The sequence below is a fragment of the Cryptomeria japonica genome, chromosome 9 (assembly GCF_030272615.1).
Source record: "Cryptomeria japonica chromosome 9, Sugi_1.0, whole genome shotgun sequence".
Classification (NCBI taxonomy): Eukaryota; Viridiplantae; Streptophyta; class Pinopsida; order Cupressales; family Cupressaceae; genus Cryptomeria; species Cryptomeria japonica.
In genome coordinates, this window is record NC_081413.1 from 50,158,765 (window position 1) to 50,178,021 (window position 19,257).

Below are 19,257 nucleotides of genomic sequence, written 5' to 3' on the forward strand. Positions count from 1 at the left end.
ACATTCAGTTTTACTCGAGTTCTCATAAAACTTGTGGTGTTTTGGATCTTATCCATTCTGATGTGTTTGGTCCAGTAGATGTCTCTTCGATTGGAAAATCCACATATTATGTTTCATTTATTGATGATTTTAGTAGAAGGACATGGGTTTATTTTCTAAAGAGTAAATCTGAAGTTTTTAGTCATTTTAAAGAATTTAAAGCAATGGTTGAGTTGCAGACTGGAAAGAAAATAAAATGTTTGAGAACTGATAATGGCGGTGAGTTTTGCTCTAATGATTTTGATAGATTCTGTAAAGACTGTGGAATTAACAGGCAGAAGACAACTCCGTATTCTCCACAACAGAATGGAGTTACAGAAAGAATGAACAGGACACTGATGGAGAAGGCTAGGAGTATGTTGAGTGGTGCTGGTCTCGAACAAAAGTTTTGGGCTGAAGCTGTTGCCACTGCTTGCTACCTGATTAACAGGTCTCCTACATCAGCTCTTGTTGATAAAACACCTATGGAAGCATGGTCAGGTCACAAGCCTTCATTGAGACATCTTAGAGTTTTTGGTTGCGAGGCATATGCACATGTGCCAAAGGAGAAGCGAACAAAGTTGGAGAACAAGGCTGTGAAATGTATCTTCATCGGGTATAGTTATGGTGTGAAAGGATACAAGCTTTGGGACCCTGTTGCACAAAAGGTAATTCATAGTAGAAGTGTTATTTTTAGAGAAATTAAGTCTCCTTCTGTTACATTGTAGCCAGAATAGACTAAAAAAGAAGATGTGATTCAACTCCCTTCTACACCTGAAAGAGTTGAATCAAGACCCCTAGATAGGCAAGAATTTGAGGAGAGCTCATCTAGCTCTGAATCTTCAGAAGAGGAGGAAGAACCTCCAACTCAGCTTGTTCGAAGGTCTACAAGACATAGACAACCACCTGAAAGGTATTCACCTGATGATTGGAGATGTATTTTTGCTCTGAATACTAGTGTGGATGAACCGAAATCTGTAGAAGAGGCATTAGGTATGAATGATGCAGAATCCTGGAAGATTGCTATGGAGGAAGAAATGGCAGCTTTGAAAAAGAATGATACATGGGATCTTGTACCATTGCCTGAAGGACGAAAACCTGTTGGTTGTAAATGGGTGTTCAAGAAAAAGATTGGTTCAGATGGAAGCATTGAGAAGTATAAAGCAAGGTTGGTTGCAAAAGGCTACTCTCAGGTTGAGGGTGTTGATTACGGTGAGATATTTTCTCCTGTTGCAAAAATGACTTCCATTAGATTTTTGCTTTCTATTGCTACTGCTTATGATTTAGAGGTTGAGCAAATGGATGTGAAAACTGCTTTCCTTCATGGTGATTTGGAGGAAGATATTTATATGACACAACTGGAGCACTATGTGGTGAAAGGCAAAAGTAATTTGGTCTGTAAATTGAAGAAATCTTTGTATGGCCTCAAACAAAGTCCTAGGATGTGGTACCAGAAATTTGATACATATGTGTTGAGTTTGGGATTTGAACATTCTAAATCAGATCACTGTGTTTATTATAAATCTTATGGTGATCATTTCTTATTCATTGCATTGTATGTTGATGATATGTTATTCATTGGCAAAGGGAAAGGTATGATTTCAGAACTGAAGTCTCAGCTCGCTGCTAAATTTGAAATGAAAGATCTTGGTGCAGCAAAGCACATTCTTGGGATGGAAATTAGAAGAGATAGGGTGAACAGAAAGCTATGGCTAGGCCAGAGTAAGTATGTGAATTCAGTGTTACAGAGGTTCAACATGCAGAATTGTAGACCATTGAGTGTTCCTTTTACAGTTGGAATGAAACTATCTATTTCAGATTGTCCTACATCCCCATTGGAGATGGAGACATGAGCAGAGTGCCTTACCAGAGTGCAGTTGGAAGCTTGATGTATGCTATGGTCTGTACTAGACCAGATATTGCCCAAGCAGTGGGAGTACTTTCTAGATATATGTCTCATCCTGGTAGAGTTCATTAGGATGCAGTCAAAAGAGTCTTCAGATATTTGAAGGGTACTTCAAAGTATTCTTTGTGTTATCATGGTAATTCAATTAGAGACATGACTTCCCTTGATATCCATGGTTATGTGGATTCAGATTGGGCAGGTGATATTGATAGCAGAAGATCCACCAGTGCTTATGTGTTTACTTTGTTTGGTGGTGCAATTAGTTGGATGAGTAAGCGACAAGCTGTGGTTGCTCTATCCACTACTGAAGCAGAGTATATGGCAACTACTCATGCTTGTAAAGAGGCCATTTGGCTTAAGAGACTATGTTCGGATATTGGAATAAAACAAGGTACAGTGACAGTTTACTGTGACAGTCAGAGTGCAATTAGCCTAGCTAAGAACCCGACATTTCATGCCCGGACCAAACATATTGATGTTCAGTATCATTTTGTTAGAGATATGGTCGAAGATGGTAGGGTGAAGCTGGTCAAGGTGGAAACTTTGATGAATGTTGCAGATGCTTTAACTAAGGCTGTGAGCACAGAGAAGTTCAGATGGTGTTCAGAGTCTATGGGCCTTATGGCCCCTAGCAATTGATTCATTGTGTTGACATTCCCTTCCGCTCTTGCAAGGTGTTCGACAAGTGGGAGATTTGTTGGGACAAATGGTATCTCAACCTTGCATTTATGCGAGGTTACTATTTATAGTAAGTTTTCATTTGAGCACGAAATGGTGCGAAACTCTCCCTGAAGCTTCTGGTTGGCTAGATAAGCATTTCGGTAAAGTTGTGTCGCAAGGTCACAGTTAGTTTTGAAGATATTAAAGTTTTCATCTTGGAGGGGTGCAATAAAATGTTTAAACTTAATTTTGGAGACTTTAGAGGCTCTAAAACGCCCTAAAAAGTGGCCATAACCAGCGAAGCGGGTTATGAGGTGATAGAGCACTTCGCGAGCTTTTCGACGCTTCAAACGGTTCGTCAATCGGACACCCGGTTCTCAAGTTATGGCCTCCGGAAGTTTGTACTCTTGAAATGGGAAAAATAATTTGTATCGAATACATAAATGAGCTGTAAAAAGGGAACGACACATGTTGATGTGTGCTTTAACATGTCATAGGGCATCTAGAAGGGAGATAAGGTCGGCTACACCTTATTGGGTGGTTTTAGCCCATGGTTTTGTTATACCGTTTGACGGTTTCTTGTATTGTATCTTCTATTTATGAGGTGTGTGAGATAGAGGTTGGGTGTAAGAGTCCTATGGCTATTGAGTTGCCTCTGAATCTCTGATTAGTGCTACTCCTGCGAAGAGCTTGCTCTGCAAGTATGTTGTAATCTATTTTGATTGCTGAATAAAATATTGAGCTGCTTTTAGAGGGTGGGGTTTTTTTCCCGAAAGGGTTTTCCCCAAGTAAATCATTGTGTTGTGGTATGAATGTTATTATATCTATTTCTATTTTCTATAACTGTTGTAATGATCTGAAAAAGTTTTGCATTACCGTCCTCTCAAGGTTAGTGTAGGAAGTTGTTTCCGCTACTTAACTTCCTTACAAAAAAAAGGAGTTTAGGGCAATATTTTTTGAAAATAAGGGGATTCTTTAGTATGCCATGAACGTAGGTGATATAACCCAGGTTCACTAAGTGAAGCCCCCATGAAGCTAGAGTTTCTAACAAGGGATGAAAACATGAATTGGGATAAAATAGAAGAGAATAATAGGAAGAATAGATGTTCATGAATGCTAGATTAACAAACTCTTTTTATCTTATTAGCGGAAACAAGAGAAACTAAAAATTTCAACAATTTTGAGCGGAGAAACTCCTATTTTTCCAAACCTGGTTTATGTTCCTATGCTTGAATGCTCCTTCATATTCACCAGAAGCTTCAAATGTAAATGATCAAAACAAAGGTGGCATACATATGTGCACCTAGAGAAATTAATACATGCATTTCGACAACTATCATACTGCCTTGATATTTGAAATCAAACATTTAATTAATGTTTCATCTAACATACATTACAAGTTAGTACCATGTTGACATCACTAGACAAGTTGTTAGTCATGGGAATGTTGCCATCAAAGGATAAGGATATTGATTGCTTTAAGAACATTGGAACAATAGAATGTGCATACTGAAAAATCTTTAAGGTGCAATCGACTGATATAAGACTGGTGAGGGACCCAGTGACACAATACTATGAGGAATTGGAGATCAAGTGAAGCAAGATTCAATGATGAAGACTTAATGAGTTACACTTCCACTACATAGCGATAAGATGACAAAGCAAGGTTGGGTCCCTTTGGACATAACTAATAATTGACTCTTGGAAAAAGGTTGATCGATCGATCGGGCAATTTAGAAATTAAGGAACATGAAGTGCGACCATAGTGAAATGAGGCTTATTGAATCCTAGGATTTATTTTGAATTTAAAATGGGTAACACATACAACACATAAAGTGGCCCCAAGAATATTAACCCCATGTGATGCATGTGTAGGGTCAAAAATTGCATACCCCTATACTTTTACAACCACTTTAGTGTCCATTTACCTAGCATTTGGGTAGGCTCATTTCAGTCCCTACATCAACCTTTTCCCATGAGGCTTCGCCTAGTGAACCTGGGTTATATCACCTGCATTCGTGGTATACTAAAGAATCCCCCTATTTTCAAAAAATATTGCCCTAAAATCCTTTTCTTCCAGCCCCTCCCAATACATAGCCTGAATTAAAAGCCCCCCTATTTGCACAAAATATTGTATTTTTTCATAGCCCAAATTAAAAACCCCCTATTTTCACCAATGGGCAATATAGTGCACCCTCATTTTTGGGATATTAGACCCTCCAATATGAATGCATGTGATATGATATTTCCTATTTAGTCAATCCCACGTTCCTTTTCCCTCTCAATATTCTCAAGACACCCTTTTAGCAACTATCCTTCTACTTTTGTTTCTTGTTATTCATGTGTTTCTCTTGTCACTTATCATTTTTTAGTATGGTTTGTCTAGATGCAAATGCGTCATGTGAACATTAGCGTACCTCGTATTCATCTCACGATATCCTAACATTCAAATGTCGATTCTACGTATTTTTCCACTTGTCACCTATCTTTGTCAGTGGAAATAGTTCATAATATTTGGAAATGGCTCATGACCCTCTCTTTCCCTCCTCTTCTCTCATTTTAATTCCATATTCTTTCTTCTTTCAATCTCTCTAGTTCCTCCATACAATCTCTCTTTTTCTCTTGGCCCTCACAACTTTCTCTGGCTTTCTTGTTGGCAATTGACACTCATCTGGTGATCTTTGATGCTTGATTTATGGTTTAGGGTTGTCATTGATGGCAACTCTTCTTGAAGACTTGATCTGGCGGTCGTGATTCATCTTCATCTGGTAACTAGGGCTTTTGGCCTTAGGGGGAGGCAAACTAATGCAAATCTTATAGTACCCCTTGATGATATCTGTAGTCGATGGATTACAGATGGTAGGAATTGAGTTTCAATTGATATCCGAGATTCAGATGGCTGATTTTGGCATCCGGTAGTCGAACAGGGCATCCTATTGGATATCTAAGGTACATTTATTTCAAAATGAAATTAGGGTTTGCAAAGTTAAAAGGGAAAATATGAGAATCATTCCTCACTTTGTGAATAGTGTTTTCAAGCTAAAGAACAAGGCAATCAAGTTTTTTAGGTGATCAGAGAGTGAAAGTAATCTAGCGAGCGATCTAGGGCATCCATCAGTCGGTTGAGGTATTTTTCAAAGAAAATTTTCTAAGTCAAATTTTTTGAAAATTTGAAATGGCATCCTAGTCTTCCATTTCTACCCCTCTAGTTGTTGAAGTCAAGGATAGGACCCATCCTGTGTTCAAGAAACACCCCTACAAATCCATGGAAGTCGACCCAGTTGGAGCTTTCTCTTTCATTCTGCATGGAGTTTTCATATTGATGATGTTTGAGCCTACATTCATTGTGAAATTGAGGAAACCATCTCTGAGGATATGCTAGATCTTTATACTAACAACATCATGGATGAGATTAGCAACCCTAAGCTAGATTTGGGTGGTTGTAGAGAAAGGGTTTCACTCAAATTGTAAACTTTCTGACATTCGATAAGAAGGAAAGGGTAAGGCAACAAAGACTCCAATCCTTGTGGCAATTGACATAGCTAAAATTCAAAGCCAAGGGAGTTTTCCTCAGTTCAATATCAATTTTAATAAACCATTCAATCAGATGTCTCTGATAGAAAGGATGATTGTTGTTGTTTCTCTCCAAGCACAAGTTAGTCAGGAGTTAGTAGAGTCAGAATATGAAGAGAAGAGACTTATTGAAAAATCGGTCAAAGTTTTGGAATAGGTGGTACCGAAACTACAACTTGATGCAAACACCAGCTCATTTGGTAAGCTTCAGAACTTAATAGATCATATATCCACCCAATTTGATTCGTTGACCAAGGAATGAACCCGACAAACTATGGAGAAATTTAAAGATTCTAAAGTTAAATTTTTTTTGCAAATGATTAGTAATGATAAGGCCCATCTAGATAAGGAGTTAAAACTAATTGGAAGGTGGTAAAATTTATAAGTCTTGTCTAATTTTGACCAATTTTCCTACTGAGATAGACAAGTAGATAGATAACTGTAGAGGAAAGTTAGCTCGTATTTCTTAGGCTTATGATCCTACAACTAACTTAACCAACAATATTGAAGGACAAATTTTTAATATAATGGAGCAGATTAGGAATTTTGAGAAGGAGAAGGAGAGGATGATCAGGCAGACAGGTGAACTTTGGAACCTAATTGGTCCCTAGTTGGACACCTTATTGTATCATAAGATGGATTACATTCAAAATATGAATCAGGAGACTCCTATTGAGATGGCTATATAATTTCATGCTTATGTTTTGAATGAGTTTGTTTCAATTTTGTAGAAGTTGTGAGCAAGATGGAACACATATCTTGGGTTCCTTAAGATGACATATGTAGATATCCTGAAACATGTATCGATTTGATCATCCAGTGAATGTGTATATATGTATAGGAAATTTTTATGCAGACCCTATCTTTGGTGTTGTTTTCAAAGGGGGAGATATGAGGTGAAAAATGTACAGGTTGATAGTATGTATGGAGTGTACAATCTAGTGTAATTCAGATTTTTGGATTGGTGATCTAAGGGGGAGCCTTAGAATTCTTTCATTCTTTCATCTGGTGTACAGGTTTCACAAGGTTCAGCACTTAGAAATTTTTCACAAATGTTGCCATCAATGCCAAAGGGGGTTGATCTTGTAGAGAAGTTTGTCCCATTATGAATATAATATTGAGAATGATGCCTCTATGATAGAACTATGTAACACAAAGAAAAGGAATGGAGAGATCTTCACCACATTTTTGTAAGGATGGAAATATCCCACTACGAAGTTACCATGGGATATACTTGAATCTTATCAGATTGGATTATCTCAATGCAACCTCATCCCTAAGATTTCTCATCCTTTAAGTTGTCAGTGTCTTGAAACCTTTATGAAAGTCACCAAAAAAGGCCCACCATTGGAAAGAGTCCTCCTCGAGAAAGGTATCATAAAACCTTATCAAAAAGATTCCCATGGGTCCTCCTTGTCAAATGACAAGCCTAGGTTTTGGTCCAAGAATAAGAATATTGTTAATGATGGAGTCACTGATGCCAAATGTGTCCAAACTATTTATATCCTAGCCAAGTCAACCACCACCAATATTCAAACTAACAACCAATTTGATTCACAAAACCAATCCAAACCCCACAATAGCATCTCCATTCTTGGTTGATCCTCCTATCCCAACAATGAACCCCAACGTGAGTACATCTTGCTTGGTGAACCAATAGAGGTCATCTTCCAAAAGCTTGTAAAAGCTAGCACTATTGTCTTCTTGAGGAATCATCCATATGAGGCTAATCAACCAAAACCTAGGTGGTAGAACAAGAAGAAATATTGTGACTACCATCGTGTTTAGGGCCACGATACATGAAAGTGTATGAAACTTAAGAATTATATCCAAGACCTGATTGACAAAGGTGACTTTAAGGTTGTGGTTGCCAAGCCTAGTAACTCCAATGATAAGCTTAAAATGTATCAAGACCCCTTCCCCAAGTATGGTAAGGATAAAATCTCATCATCTCATGAATTGTTAGTAGTAGCCAAGAAGGAAGACGTAGAGGGGGGGGGGGTGAATTAGTCTTCACGAGAATATAAAACTTAGTCACATAACATAGATCTGATAAACTATAATAATAAGAGATAATAAAATTGAAAGAAAAACAGACAACACCAGGATTTTGACATGTAAAACTTAGTTAAGGGAAAAACCACGGTGGGAACCTACCCATAGTAAGATGATACTCTGTAGTAGTATGTAAAAATATTCTAATGGGGAATGCACATGCATTCAGACACATTTCCTAGAGCTAATTGCTCAAAAGATGATGGCCTGGAAAGCTACAACCCTCAAGGAAGTCTCACTGACTTACAATAATATTCAGACTACAATCCGAAAGAAATGAACTGAAAGAATAGCATCTCCAAATGCCTGATTACAATTTCAATTAAGCACAGATGTCTACCCTACAACACCAATCTCACCTCAAACTCAACACCAAAGGATAAATCACTTTCTCACACATAAAAATCTCTCTAAAAATGCAACCATAACATCGATACCTAAATTAAATGAATATAATACCTAGATATACAATTCATCAACCTTGATAACAAGGTTGACTAAACCCTCAATTAAAAAATTACATTACATGATACAAAGATTGACCACTGGACAAATATAATGATTTACATAGCATAACATGGACCTAAAAAAAATTCCCAAATGCTCATCTCCATTGGAAATGACGCCAGGATCAACCGCAACATGCTACACCACCAGGAAAAACTGCATAACACAAAAATCATCACTAGTTCATTGAAACCACCAATAATTCACACAATGATTAATATGGATTACCAAAACAAATAAGACATGACTAGGAAACACAAACAAGTACATTAGAATCATCAGGAATAGTTGCACGAACACCACTTATCAAATATTCATCGGTCAATGTCTAAAAGCTCAAGAACACAACCAATCAACAACTGTCATGAAGAAAGATAACTTGTGGAGCACCAAATCATGATCCATCTAAAATAAAGATACACAAGACCATCCCAAGCAATATCCTAAAAATTCAGCACAAGATCTAATCACACCAGAAGACACTGTTAGGTGCCACCCAGTTAAGGGATTTAAGTTGCAATGGTTAGAGAGCAATAAAGGAGGATCTGCTAAATTAGCTATTGATAGCTTGATCACATCACAATGAGAATCATACTCTATCCACATCGGTTGTGTCTGCTCTGCACAACACCAGTTCTCTATTTATATCTTTAGCTCTGCACTCTGTCGGTCCTCTAGCCTTCGGCTCTACACTCTGTCCCTCGGCTCTGCACTTTGCTAGTCTACCTTATACACTCTCTGCTTTGCTAAATACTATTAGCACTTCTTCTCAATTTACTCTTCAATTTGGATTGCTTTCTATAGGATCTACTTTTGCAAATTTTACGATCAATAATCTTTGAATTAACTCAAAAATACTTTATACATTTTATATCCTCACCTTTAGGTATTTCCTCAATCAAAGCAATCACATATTTCAAAAGATTTCAAATTCAAAATCTCCCACTCTTTCTCTGCGTGCCTTGCAACAATTCCGCCAATTGTTCAACTAATTCTACCACCGCATCCCCCAAAAATAGTGACTTTTGGGTTGAGTTCAGTCATTTAAGTGTGAAACATAATATCCGCAAGTAATCATGGCTTGACTGCATGATAACTGAAGTTGACTTCACCAAATTTTAGTTTTGCATAGACACAAGCTCACCAACTCACCTATTTCCACCGAAACTTAATAACTGATCACTTCTCTGAGATTTATAGTGATCACCTATCTTCCTTCTACCTTACTGGTGTATCGGTATACCATTGCACTCTATATTACCAGTTCATCCTTTGATTGATGGTTTTCTATGCTAGCATCAAGTCTCTTTCCCTATTTGCCATTGAGATTCCGGTTTGCATACAACCTCAAGTCTTCTTGCCTGAGTCACCTTTTGTGACTTCATCATCATTAGAATGACCGATCTTCTTGAGTGACAAACCATTTGTCTTAGTCTATCTTGCCTTGAGCTAATTGAACTTTGATCATCTGTTTCTAATGTTGTTTCCATGTGTTTACAAGCCATCACCTTTTCTACTGAAATACACCACTCCACTGATACCACTTCACCGACCAGTGTTAGACATCAATGATAAATCTTTGCTCATATATAAGTTCTTTGGATTGACCAGTTTTGTTAATGCCAATAGCTTACTTTCCCCCTTAGAATATAAAACATGAATCTCTCTCCCCAAAACATGGACTAATCTAGTAGAGGAGCAAAACCAACACACCAATCCAAATAAAAGGATAAGACTGTGAAGTTCACCAGATTGATGCATCTTAATGCATCTAGTTCTCATCAGGAGGGGTAGATACCCCTAACTTGTCTCTCAAGTACACAAATGTATCTGTAGGTAGATGCTTGGTGAAAATATCAACTATTTGTTCCTTTGTAGATACATACTCCGGCTTCACCTTCTCTTCAGTGACTTTCTCTCTCAAGTAATGATATTTGATTGACACATGCTTAGTCTTTTAAATTTGCACTTGATTCTTTGACATGTTAATAGCACTGGAATTATCATAGTATATAAGAGTAGGCTCATCATAAATAACTTTGATATCCTTCAACATTTTCTTCATCCAAACTACCTAAGTGCAATTACTAGCAGCAACAATGTACTCAGCTTCGGCAATAGATAAGGACATTGAATCTTGTTTCTTACTAGCCCAAGAACCAACTTCTTACCCAAAAAGAATGCTCCACTGGTAGTGCTCTTCCGGTCATCAACATCATCAACCCAATCTGCATTAGTGTAGGCACATAGCATGAATTTATCATTCCTCAAATACCATAAACCATAGTTCACAGTTCTCTTCAGGTATATGAATATCCTCTTAATAGTAGTGACATGACTCTCTTTTGGATCAGCTTGATATCTAGCAACCATGCACGCAACATGCATAATATTTGGTCTAGTCTGAGTAAGATATAGCACTCCACCAACCATAGATCTGTACAAACTCTTATTAGCTTTAGGAGATTCATCATTCTTAGACAATTTACAACCAGTCACCATAGGAGTTCCAACTGGAAAAGGTATATACTTAGTTTGAGATATGAATATACCTTTTCCAGTTTGTGAAATTCACAAATCTAAGAAATTTTTTATCTCACCAATCATAGACATCTCAAATTCTTTCTGTATATCACCAAAAAACTTCTTACTCAAGTCATCATCACCTCCAAACATAATATCATCAACAAAGAATTCAACAACTAGGATGTTATCATTTTCTATCTTAAAGTATAGATTACTGTCAGCAACACCTTAACTAAATCCCAATTTCAACAAATATTTATCTAGTCTAGCATATCAGGCTCTAGGGGCTTGTTTCTGATTGGTAGTATTTGGTCTTTTGATTCAGATTTGGTTCAGAGCTTCATTACTATATCATTTTATAGGATACTCTTGGTTGTCTTCCATAGAGGGAGACTTGTTTGGCATTTCTTGGCTCTTGGATGTTTTTCACATCTAGTGTTGCCATTAATGCCAAAGGGGGAGATTGTTCGCAATTTGGAGGAATTTATTATGTGTTGCATTGATGTTTTGTATTGCTGTCAACACTAGCTATTATGGTTGTTTACCAACTTCTAGTAGAAGGATTGGATTGGGAAGATTATTAGTGGATTGTCACCGATATGATATGATTGATGGAATAAGTCTGTATTAATGGTTCACATTCTTCTGAAGTATATTTCAGTCAGTTGGTATTGACTTGATGATCAGATGCTATCTTATGTTCTAGTAAGCCTACTTTGTAGGTTCGGTAAGGGTTTCACCGACAAATATTTATTGAAGATCTTTGATGGAATACTAAGAGGTGTTGGTGCAGCTTCTAGAAGGAATTCAGGATTTTGATGGTGATTGTGTTCATGCCTCGACTGATTGATGTCATTGCTTTGGCATTTGTGGATCTAATTTAGGTCCAGTGCTATCTAGGTGATGGACCGGTTTCATGAAACGTGTTGGTGGATCCTTTTGATATTCTTCCAAGATGTTTTATTGATTGGATGATATTTGTTTGGCCTTAGGCCGGCATGTTTTATGATTTTATTTTAGAATTATGTATTGGATCTATTGAATTATCATTTGGGTGGCCGACCTAATTGTTTAGGTCTAGGGCTTGTATAAATATTTGTATAATCTTATTATAGATCATATAGGCAAGGAGCGAATAATGTAATAATAATTTGTGTAGAGGATTTGGTCAATCATAGGTGATCAAGTTGGGTTTATGTAAGAGGTTTTAGACCTCCGGTATTAAGATTAACTAGAATTGTAATCTGCAATGTTTGATGCTATCTTGGGCAGTTCTTCTTTTTAGATTTTTGTCCAAATATTTTGAAGTGGTTGACCTCTTTTGTAGTTAGTGAGACTCCATTGTGATGAGCAGTGCACTCTAGGTAGTGTGTATTCCTGCATGTGCAAGCCCCTATTGTAATCATATACTTTCTACAAAAGTATCATCTAACTATGGGTAGGGTTTCCCACCGTGGTTTTTCCCTTTACCAAGTTTTCCATGTACAAATCATGGTGTTATGGTTGAATGGTATTGATTCTCTAGTTTTCAATTATTCTTTAATGCTTTAACAATTATTCTGGTAAAAGGTTTTAAGAGCTTTAATTCACATAATTTGTTAACAAATTATTAACACCCCCCCTCTCAGTTGTTCACCAGTTCTCCTAACATTTGGTATTAGAGCTTGGTCCTTTTTTTGCAAAAGCTTAATTGCTTGAGGAAGATCCTATGGTAACTAATATTTGAACTATTATTTACCGAAAGGATAGCCCTAGGCTTGATAGAACAAACTATGGAGTATGGAAAATTTGGATGGAGCCTCATTTAAGATGCATTGGAAAAGAAATTTGGGAAATAACTCATAATGGTTACACTCCTCATGATCCAACATCTGGCAATCCTGCACCGGTAGACTTGGAAAAGAATATTCAAAATGACTGCAGAGCTAGAGAATCTCTCTTAAGCACCTTATCAGATTAACAGATCATGGGATTATCAAATAAATCATTGGCAAAAGCTATATGGGACAAGTTGGAGACTCTGAATGAAGGTGATCCCACTGTTAAAATTTCAAAACTTGAATGTTACCAGGTAAGATATGAAAACTTCAAGATGGAGGAAGATGAAAGAATTTTTGTATTCATGAAAAGGGTGAATGAAATTATATTATGAATTCAGTGTTGTGGTGGATCTCTGATTGAGGAAGATATTATTTCAAAAGTATTAAGGGTTTTGCGACTGGCATATAAGATGAAGGTAACTACAATTAATGAGCTAAGAACCATGCCTAATTCTTCTATCAATAGAGATAATCTTATTAGGGAAGATATCTTCTTTTGAGCTTGAAGAATTTGGTTCTCCAAGAGCTGCAAATATTGATACTACATTTAAGGCATCTACATCATCAACCAACAAGAAATACTGGAAAGTTTTGTATGCAAAGGAATTGGAAGAGATTAGGAAAGAAGATGAAGGGATTGAGCAACTTGAAGCCCTATTTTCTAGAAGGATACCTAAAGGTCCGATCGGAAGTAAGTATGAAGGAAAATCTCCTTTCAAATGTTTTTTATGTAATAAAATAGGTCTTTGTGCATCTAGATGTCCTGAAAGGAATTCAAAATTGGAAGAAAGAGCAAGAAGATATTTTAAGCCTAACCCTAAATATCAGATCAAGCATAAGTACAAGAGAAACAAAAACAAATCATGCTACTATGTTGATGAGGAAGGAGTAACTGATGACTCTAAGGAAGAACCAATAGGAGATTCAGCTAGTGGATTTGACAATGGAAGAGACTTGATATTTTATGCTATGAAGGAAGATGATCCAGAACCAGTTATCAAAAATGAGGAAAAGGACCTTGCAGAAAAAGTTGAAGACAAAGATGAATGGGTAATAGACAGTGGATTTTCTCATCATATTATAGGAGACAAAAGAAATTTTCTAACCCTACAAGAATTTGATGGTGGTCAAGTCAGATTTGGAAATAACAAAGAATGCATGATCAAAGGAAGAGAAACCATTTCATTAGATGGTAAGAATAACACTGAAAATGCCTATTATGTTGAAGGTCTAAAGCATAATATTTTGAGTGTAGGATAGTTGGTAAAGAGAGGATTTCAATTACAATTCAAGGATGGAAAGTATGAAATCATTAGCAAATCAGGATTGGAGATTGCAACTAGTACAAAGATAAAAGGTAATATCTTTCATTTGAACTTCGGTGAAAAAACATGTTTGATTGTACATATTGATGAAAGTTGGATATGGCATAAGAGGTTGTGTCATGTATGATGGTATGATGAAATAATAAGTATCCGATATATTACTAAGAGGGGGGGGTGAATCAATAAATAGAAAAACTGATACAAACTTACCAAACTCAAACTCAAACATATAAAGTAAACTTATCAATGAAATACCACTGTCAAGATCAATATTGATAAGAATACCGGTTGACTGTTATAGCAACTTAACAACAAACAACATTTAACTTGTAAACATCCAAATACTTTATCATATGCCAATGCTTCATTTCTCAATGCTTCTAGTTATCATGCCTTATTAGAAATAGTTAAACAATTAATCAAATCAACCATAAGATCATAACCACAAAAACATTCACCACATGACACAAGTATTTATACATGGAAAACCCAAATAGGTAAAAACCATGGTGAGATGGGACTCACAAGATAATATTTGAACTTTTCTGAAGTTCGCCCTATTAGGAGCAAAGCCTATTAAAGCTTTTACAAAAGTCCTGTTAAGAACTAATCCTGTTAGGAATCACCCGGTTAAGGGATTCACTACAAATTTCTTGTTAGAAGCAAATACCCTATAAGGAGTAACCTCAGTAGAGGATTTGAAAATCCAATCTAATGGACCACCTTTTTAGAGGATTTAAAAAAGTAACCAAGCTTGTTAGAGCTTACCCGGTTAGGGGATTTCAATTCTGCTATAATTGTTGGAAAACAAGAGGAGTTTCTTGATTTGTTTGAAGAGCACTAAACTTTCTTGATCAAATCCATTTAAGCTTCTATCTGCCTTTACTCAAACTATAGACTCATTCTCCAATTTGGCAAACACACACTCAACTGATTTCTACCAATTCTTGCCAACCACTTAACAAAACAACTTCATCGACCTTAAATACAAATCAATTAGGTTAGTAACACATCAAAAATCTAATCCTCTCATCGAGATTACAAACAAGTCACTACAAGCATGGCCATTGGATTTCATAGCAATCCTTACACATCAATCAAGAACACCTCAAGCACTCCTTGATTGCCACTTCATCGAGCTCAGTAACTCATCATGCATTTTGCAATAGATGCAATACACTTTGCTCATTCCCTAGACAAACAATTGCGCCAAAACATTTTGAACTTGTCTTCATACAATGACCTTATGTGTCACCATCATTATCGCTCTCATAAACCAACATAACCAATTCAACAACCTTAATCGGTTAGGGTTTAACAAAAGCAAATGGTAGGGTTTATCAGTTACATAACATAGAAAGGGTTTAACCTTTTAATCTGATTACCAGTTCAACTCATAAACTTACATACCAGTTTACAATAACCTTCACTAAGCTCTTCCTACCAGTTATAAGACAATATAAAAAATAACAACAATATCAGCAATATCATTACTGGTTCAATTGACATCAATGACAACATAACATATCATTAATACAATCTTCATTCAAATGTCAATAATCTCCCCCTTTGGCATTGATGGTAATACAAATATCAACACTATTGCTTTTCTGTTGTTATTGTGAATAGGAATCCTGGTTTACATTACCAAGTATTCACATGCTCTCTCTGTCTTCAGTCTGTCACTGTTTTTCCTTCCCATAATCACATAATTCTTCTCCCCCTTTGACAACAATGCCAAAAAAAAAATGTAATGTTAAATTTTCACTGTGCATCAACAACATACTACAACTTGATGCTCCTCCTGTGGAATACATCCACTTCTACATCAACCCTTATAAAATTTTGTGAGTGATTCAGGGACTGATGCAGTCAACATCATGTTCAGCTAACTTCATGAAGAGGGACAACCCCTAATTGACTTCTAAGATACTTAAAAGTAGTCTTAGGCAAAGGTTTGGTAAAAATATTTGCAAGCTGCTCCTTGGTAGAAACATACTCTAAGATAACATCTTTCCTTTGAACTTTTTCCCTCAAGAAATGATACTTGAATTCAATGTGCTTGGTTTGTGCATGCAAAATAGGATTCTCGAAAATATTTATGACACTTGTGTTATCACATAAAATCTTTATAGGTTCTGAAATCTTCATCTTAAAAACTTCCAAAATGTGCCTCATCCAAATAGCCTATGTGCAATTAATATAAGCTGCAACATACTCAGCTTCAGTATTAGATTATGAAGTACAACTTTGCTTTTTACTACTCCATGAAACAAGCCTTCCTCCAAGAAAAAATGCTCCACCGGTTATGCTTTTTCGGTCATCAACATTTCTTGCCCAATCAACATTTGTGTTGTGAGGCCCTACCCCGATTCAGTTTGACATTTTCAGTTATCTGCATATTGAGACTATTATGGATGCTTTATTTTATGTTTATGGACTTAGAACTTATATGATTCCATGATTTGGATCACACTGACATATGTTGATGCTTTATTTCATGCATGATGATTATGAAACTTTAGATATGTTACTAGATTATAATTACATTATGATGGTGAATGTCATTATTGGAAATTTGCAGGACTTCATATTGATGATAGAAAGATGATGTTTATTTATGAATGGTTCAATTTTGGAAAATTATGTTGATTGCTTATGTGAAATTGAATTTGAACGAATGAGATATTGAATTAGTGTTGTCAAATGTATGAGTGTTTGAAGTGTAATGAAATCCATGTATTTGATTATGTATAATTGTGATTATTGGAGTTACTAATGTGTTAATTGAGATGCGCAGGAAAATTATCCATGTGACGATGGAATTTATATGGAGAACCAAGCCTAGACCGATGTGCATTTGTTAAGCCAGGAGTTGTCTATTTGGAGAGACAACACCCCATTGTAATGTATTTTATTTGTGAAGTGTATAATGCTTGAGTGTTAAAAATTAATTTGTATGTATATGTGTAATCCTACAAGAGACAAATTCCATGTGTGATTTTTATATTGTGTTTTTATTGTGTCAGTTGACACATGTGCTGATTAAGTGTCATTGATTTTGACTTGTCTCTTGGAGGGAGTTTTGTTTCTACCAAAGCCATTCAAAAAACATGAGTGTGGTCCCAAATTTGCCTTGGTTAGGGAGTCTTGGGAGTGGTCAACTCAAGGTTGACCCGTAGGTAAACTTCAGTTGGGTTTCCAAAGGGATTAATGGACTCCTAGGGTAAGTTTTTAGGCTTTTCCAAAGGTCCAAAGGGTATACCTATGGGTTAGGGGTATTTTGCAACATGTGGCTTCTCCCATGTGACTATGTAGTCACTTCAAAAAGTGGTATTTTCAAGATGAACGAAAATTCAACTTAGAAAGTTCTTCCTAGGATAGAGAACCTTCCCTTTAGAAGTTAAACTCTCTTCCCCATCTTCTTCCACCTTTTCCCTTTCCAATTTTGGTAATGTGTAAGAGTTTGGGAAGGGCAACCAATGGGAACTCACACCTCACCCAAGGGGTTGGGAAGTGTGTGAGAGGCCTTCTTAGGCAAGAATTTGGAAACTTAGTGAGTAATCACCCACTCTCCAATTCTTGGAGATTATGCTTGTTTTGAAAAAGTTAGTAGGAGATTTAGCACTTTTGGTGGAATTTGGAGAAAGTTAGTGTGGAATTGGGCAGCTCATCCCCAACTAATTTTAGCAAACCTATTGGTAGAATAAGGTTGGTTACTTCTTACCTCCTCTTGTTATGTTAGTTTATGTTGTTTTGTAAAGGAAAAGAGTTGCTTGTAAAGAATGTGTTTTATGAAGTTTTTGTTGAAGTTAAGAATGTGTAGTTTTCTTTTCTATGAGTTTTGGTTTTGTGTTCCTTGTTGTTTTGGGAGTGTCCAAGATCTCCTACTCTTGGGAGGGTAGGAAGATCTTGGGGTGGAAGGAGTATGACAGCCATGGGTGAGAGGCTCTCCTTATGGAGAGTGTTCTCAAGGGTGTCCTTGGTGACCCTTGATGCATAGCCTTGTGTATGCATATGGGGGTCATAAGGGGAGTAAATATGGCCTTGAGCCTTTTGGGGGGCATAAGGATTGTGGAAGTATTTGGTTGCATTTGTATTGCCATGAGGTGGCTTGTATTGTTTTTTTTTTGGCATGCATTCTCCCCATTGGTACTTGGTCCACTTCCACCCATGGAAGAGTCACCATGAAAGTGGTGAATGTGTAGCTTGGGAAGGGAAATTTGAATGTAAGTGTTTTCCTATGTTTGTGTAGAGTTTGCTTGTTTGTAACCCGTCTAGTGCTTGGTTCTCCAAGCTCGGGGGTGGCTTCTAGTAAGCCTGGGCTGGGAGGTGAGCTTCCCATGGTCAAAAATGTGTTTTATTGCAGGTTGCATGGGAATGGGAAAAGAAGGATTAAAGGATTATGTTGCTGTTTTGTGTTGCAGAAAAGTGCCTCAATAAAAGAGATAGATTCAATGTAGTAGTGAGCATGTTTAGTATTTACTTTCAAGAAAGAGAAAGTGTTGTATTATTCTCAAGTTACTATGTAGAGCAAAAAAAAGCATTGTAGGGATTTCATCCCATTTGTATTCATGTCTATTTTGTATTTAAATCTATTTTGTATTTACATTTGTCAATGAATATACATGCTTTTCCCTACTTGGTAGTTTTGCAAAAGGAAATGAAAATGTTAGTTTGCATCTAGATTCTTAATGTTTTTGCATTAAAAAAAAGAGAAAAGTATGCACTTTTGGGAAATCTGAAAATTATTATTAGTTGTAAATCCATATTTCTTTTAGTTGAGCATACTGTTGTAAATTTGTTTAAAAAACAGTCTTTTATTTTTCTGTTTATTGCAGAAAAGAAATTTATTAAATTAGTTTAT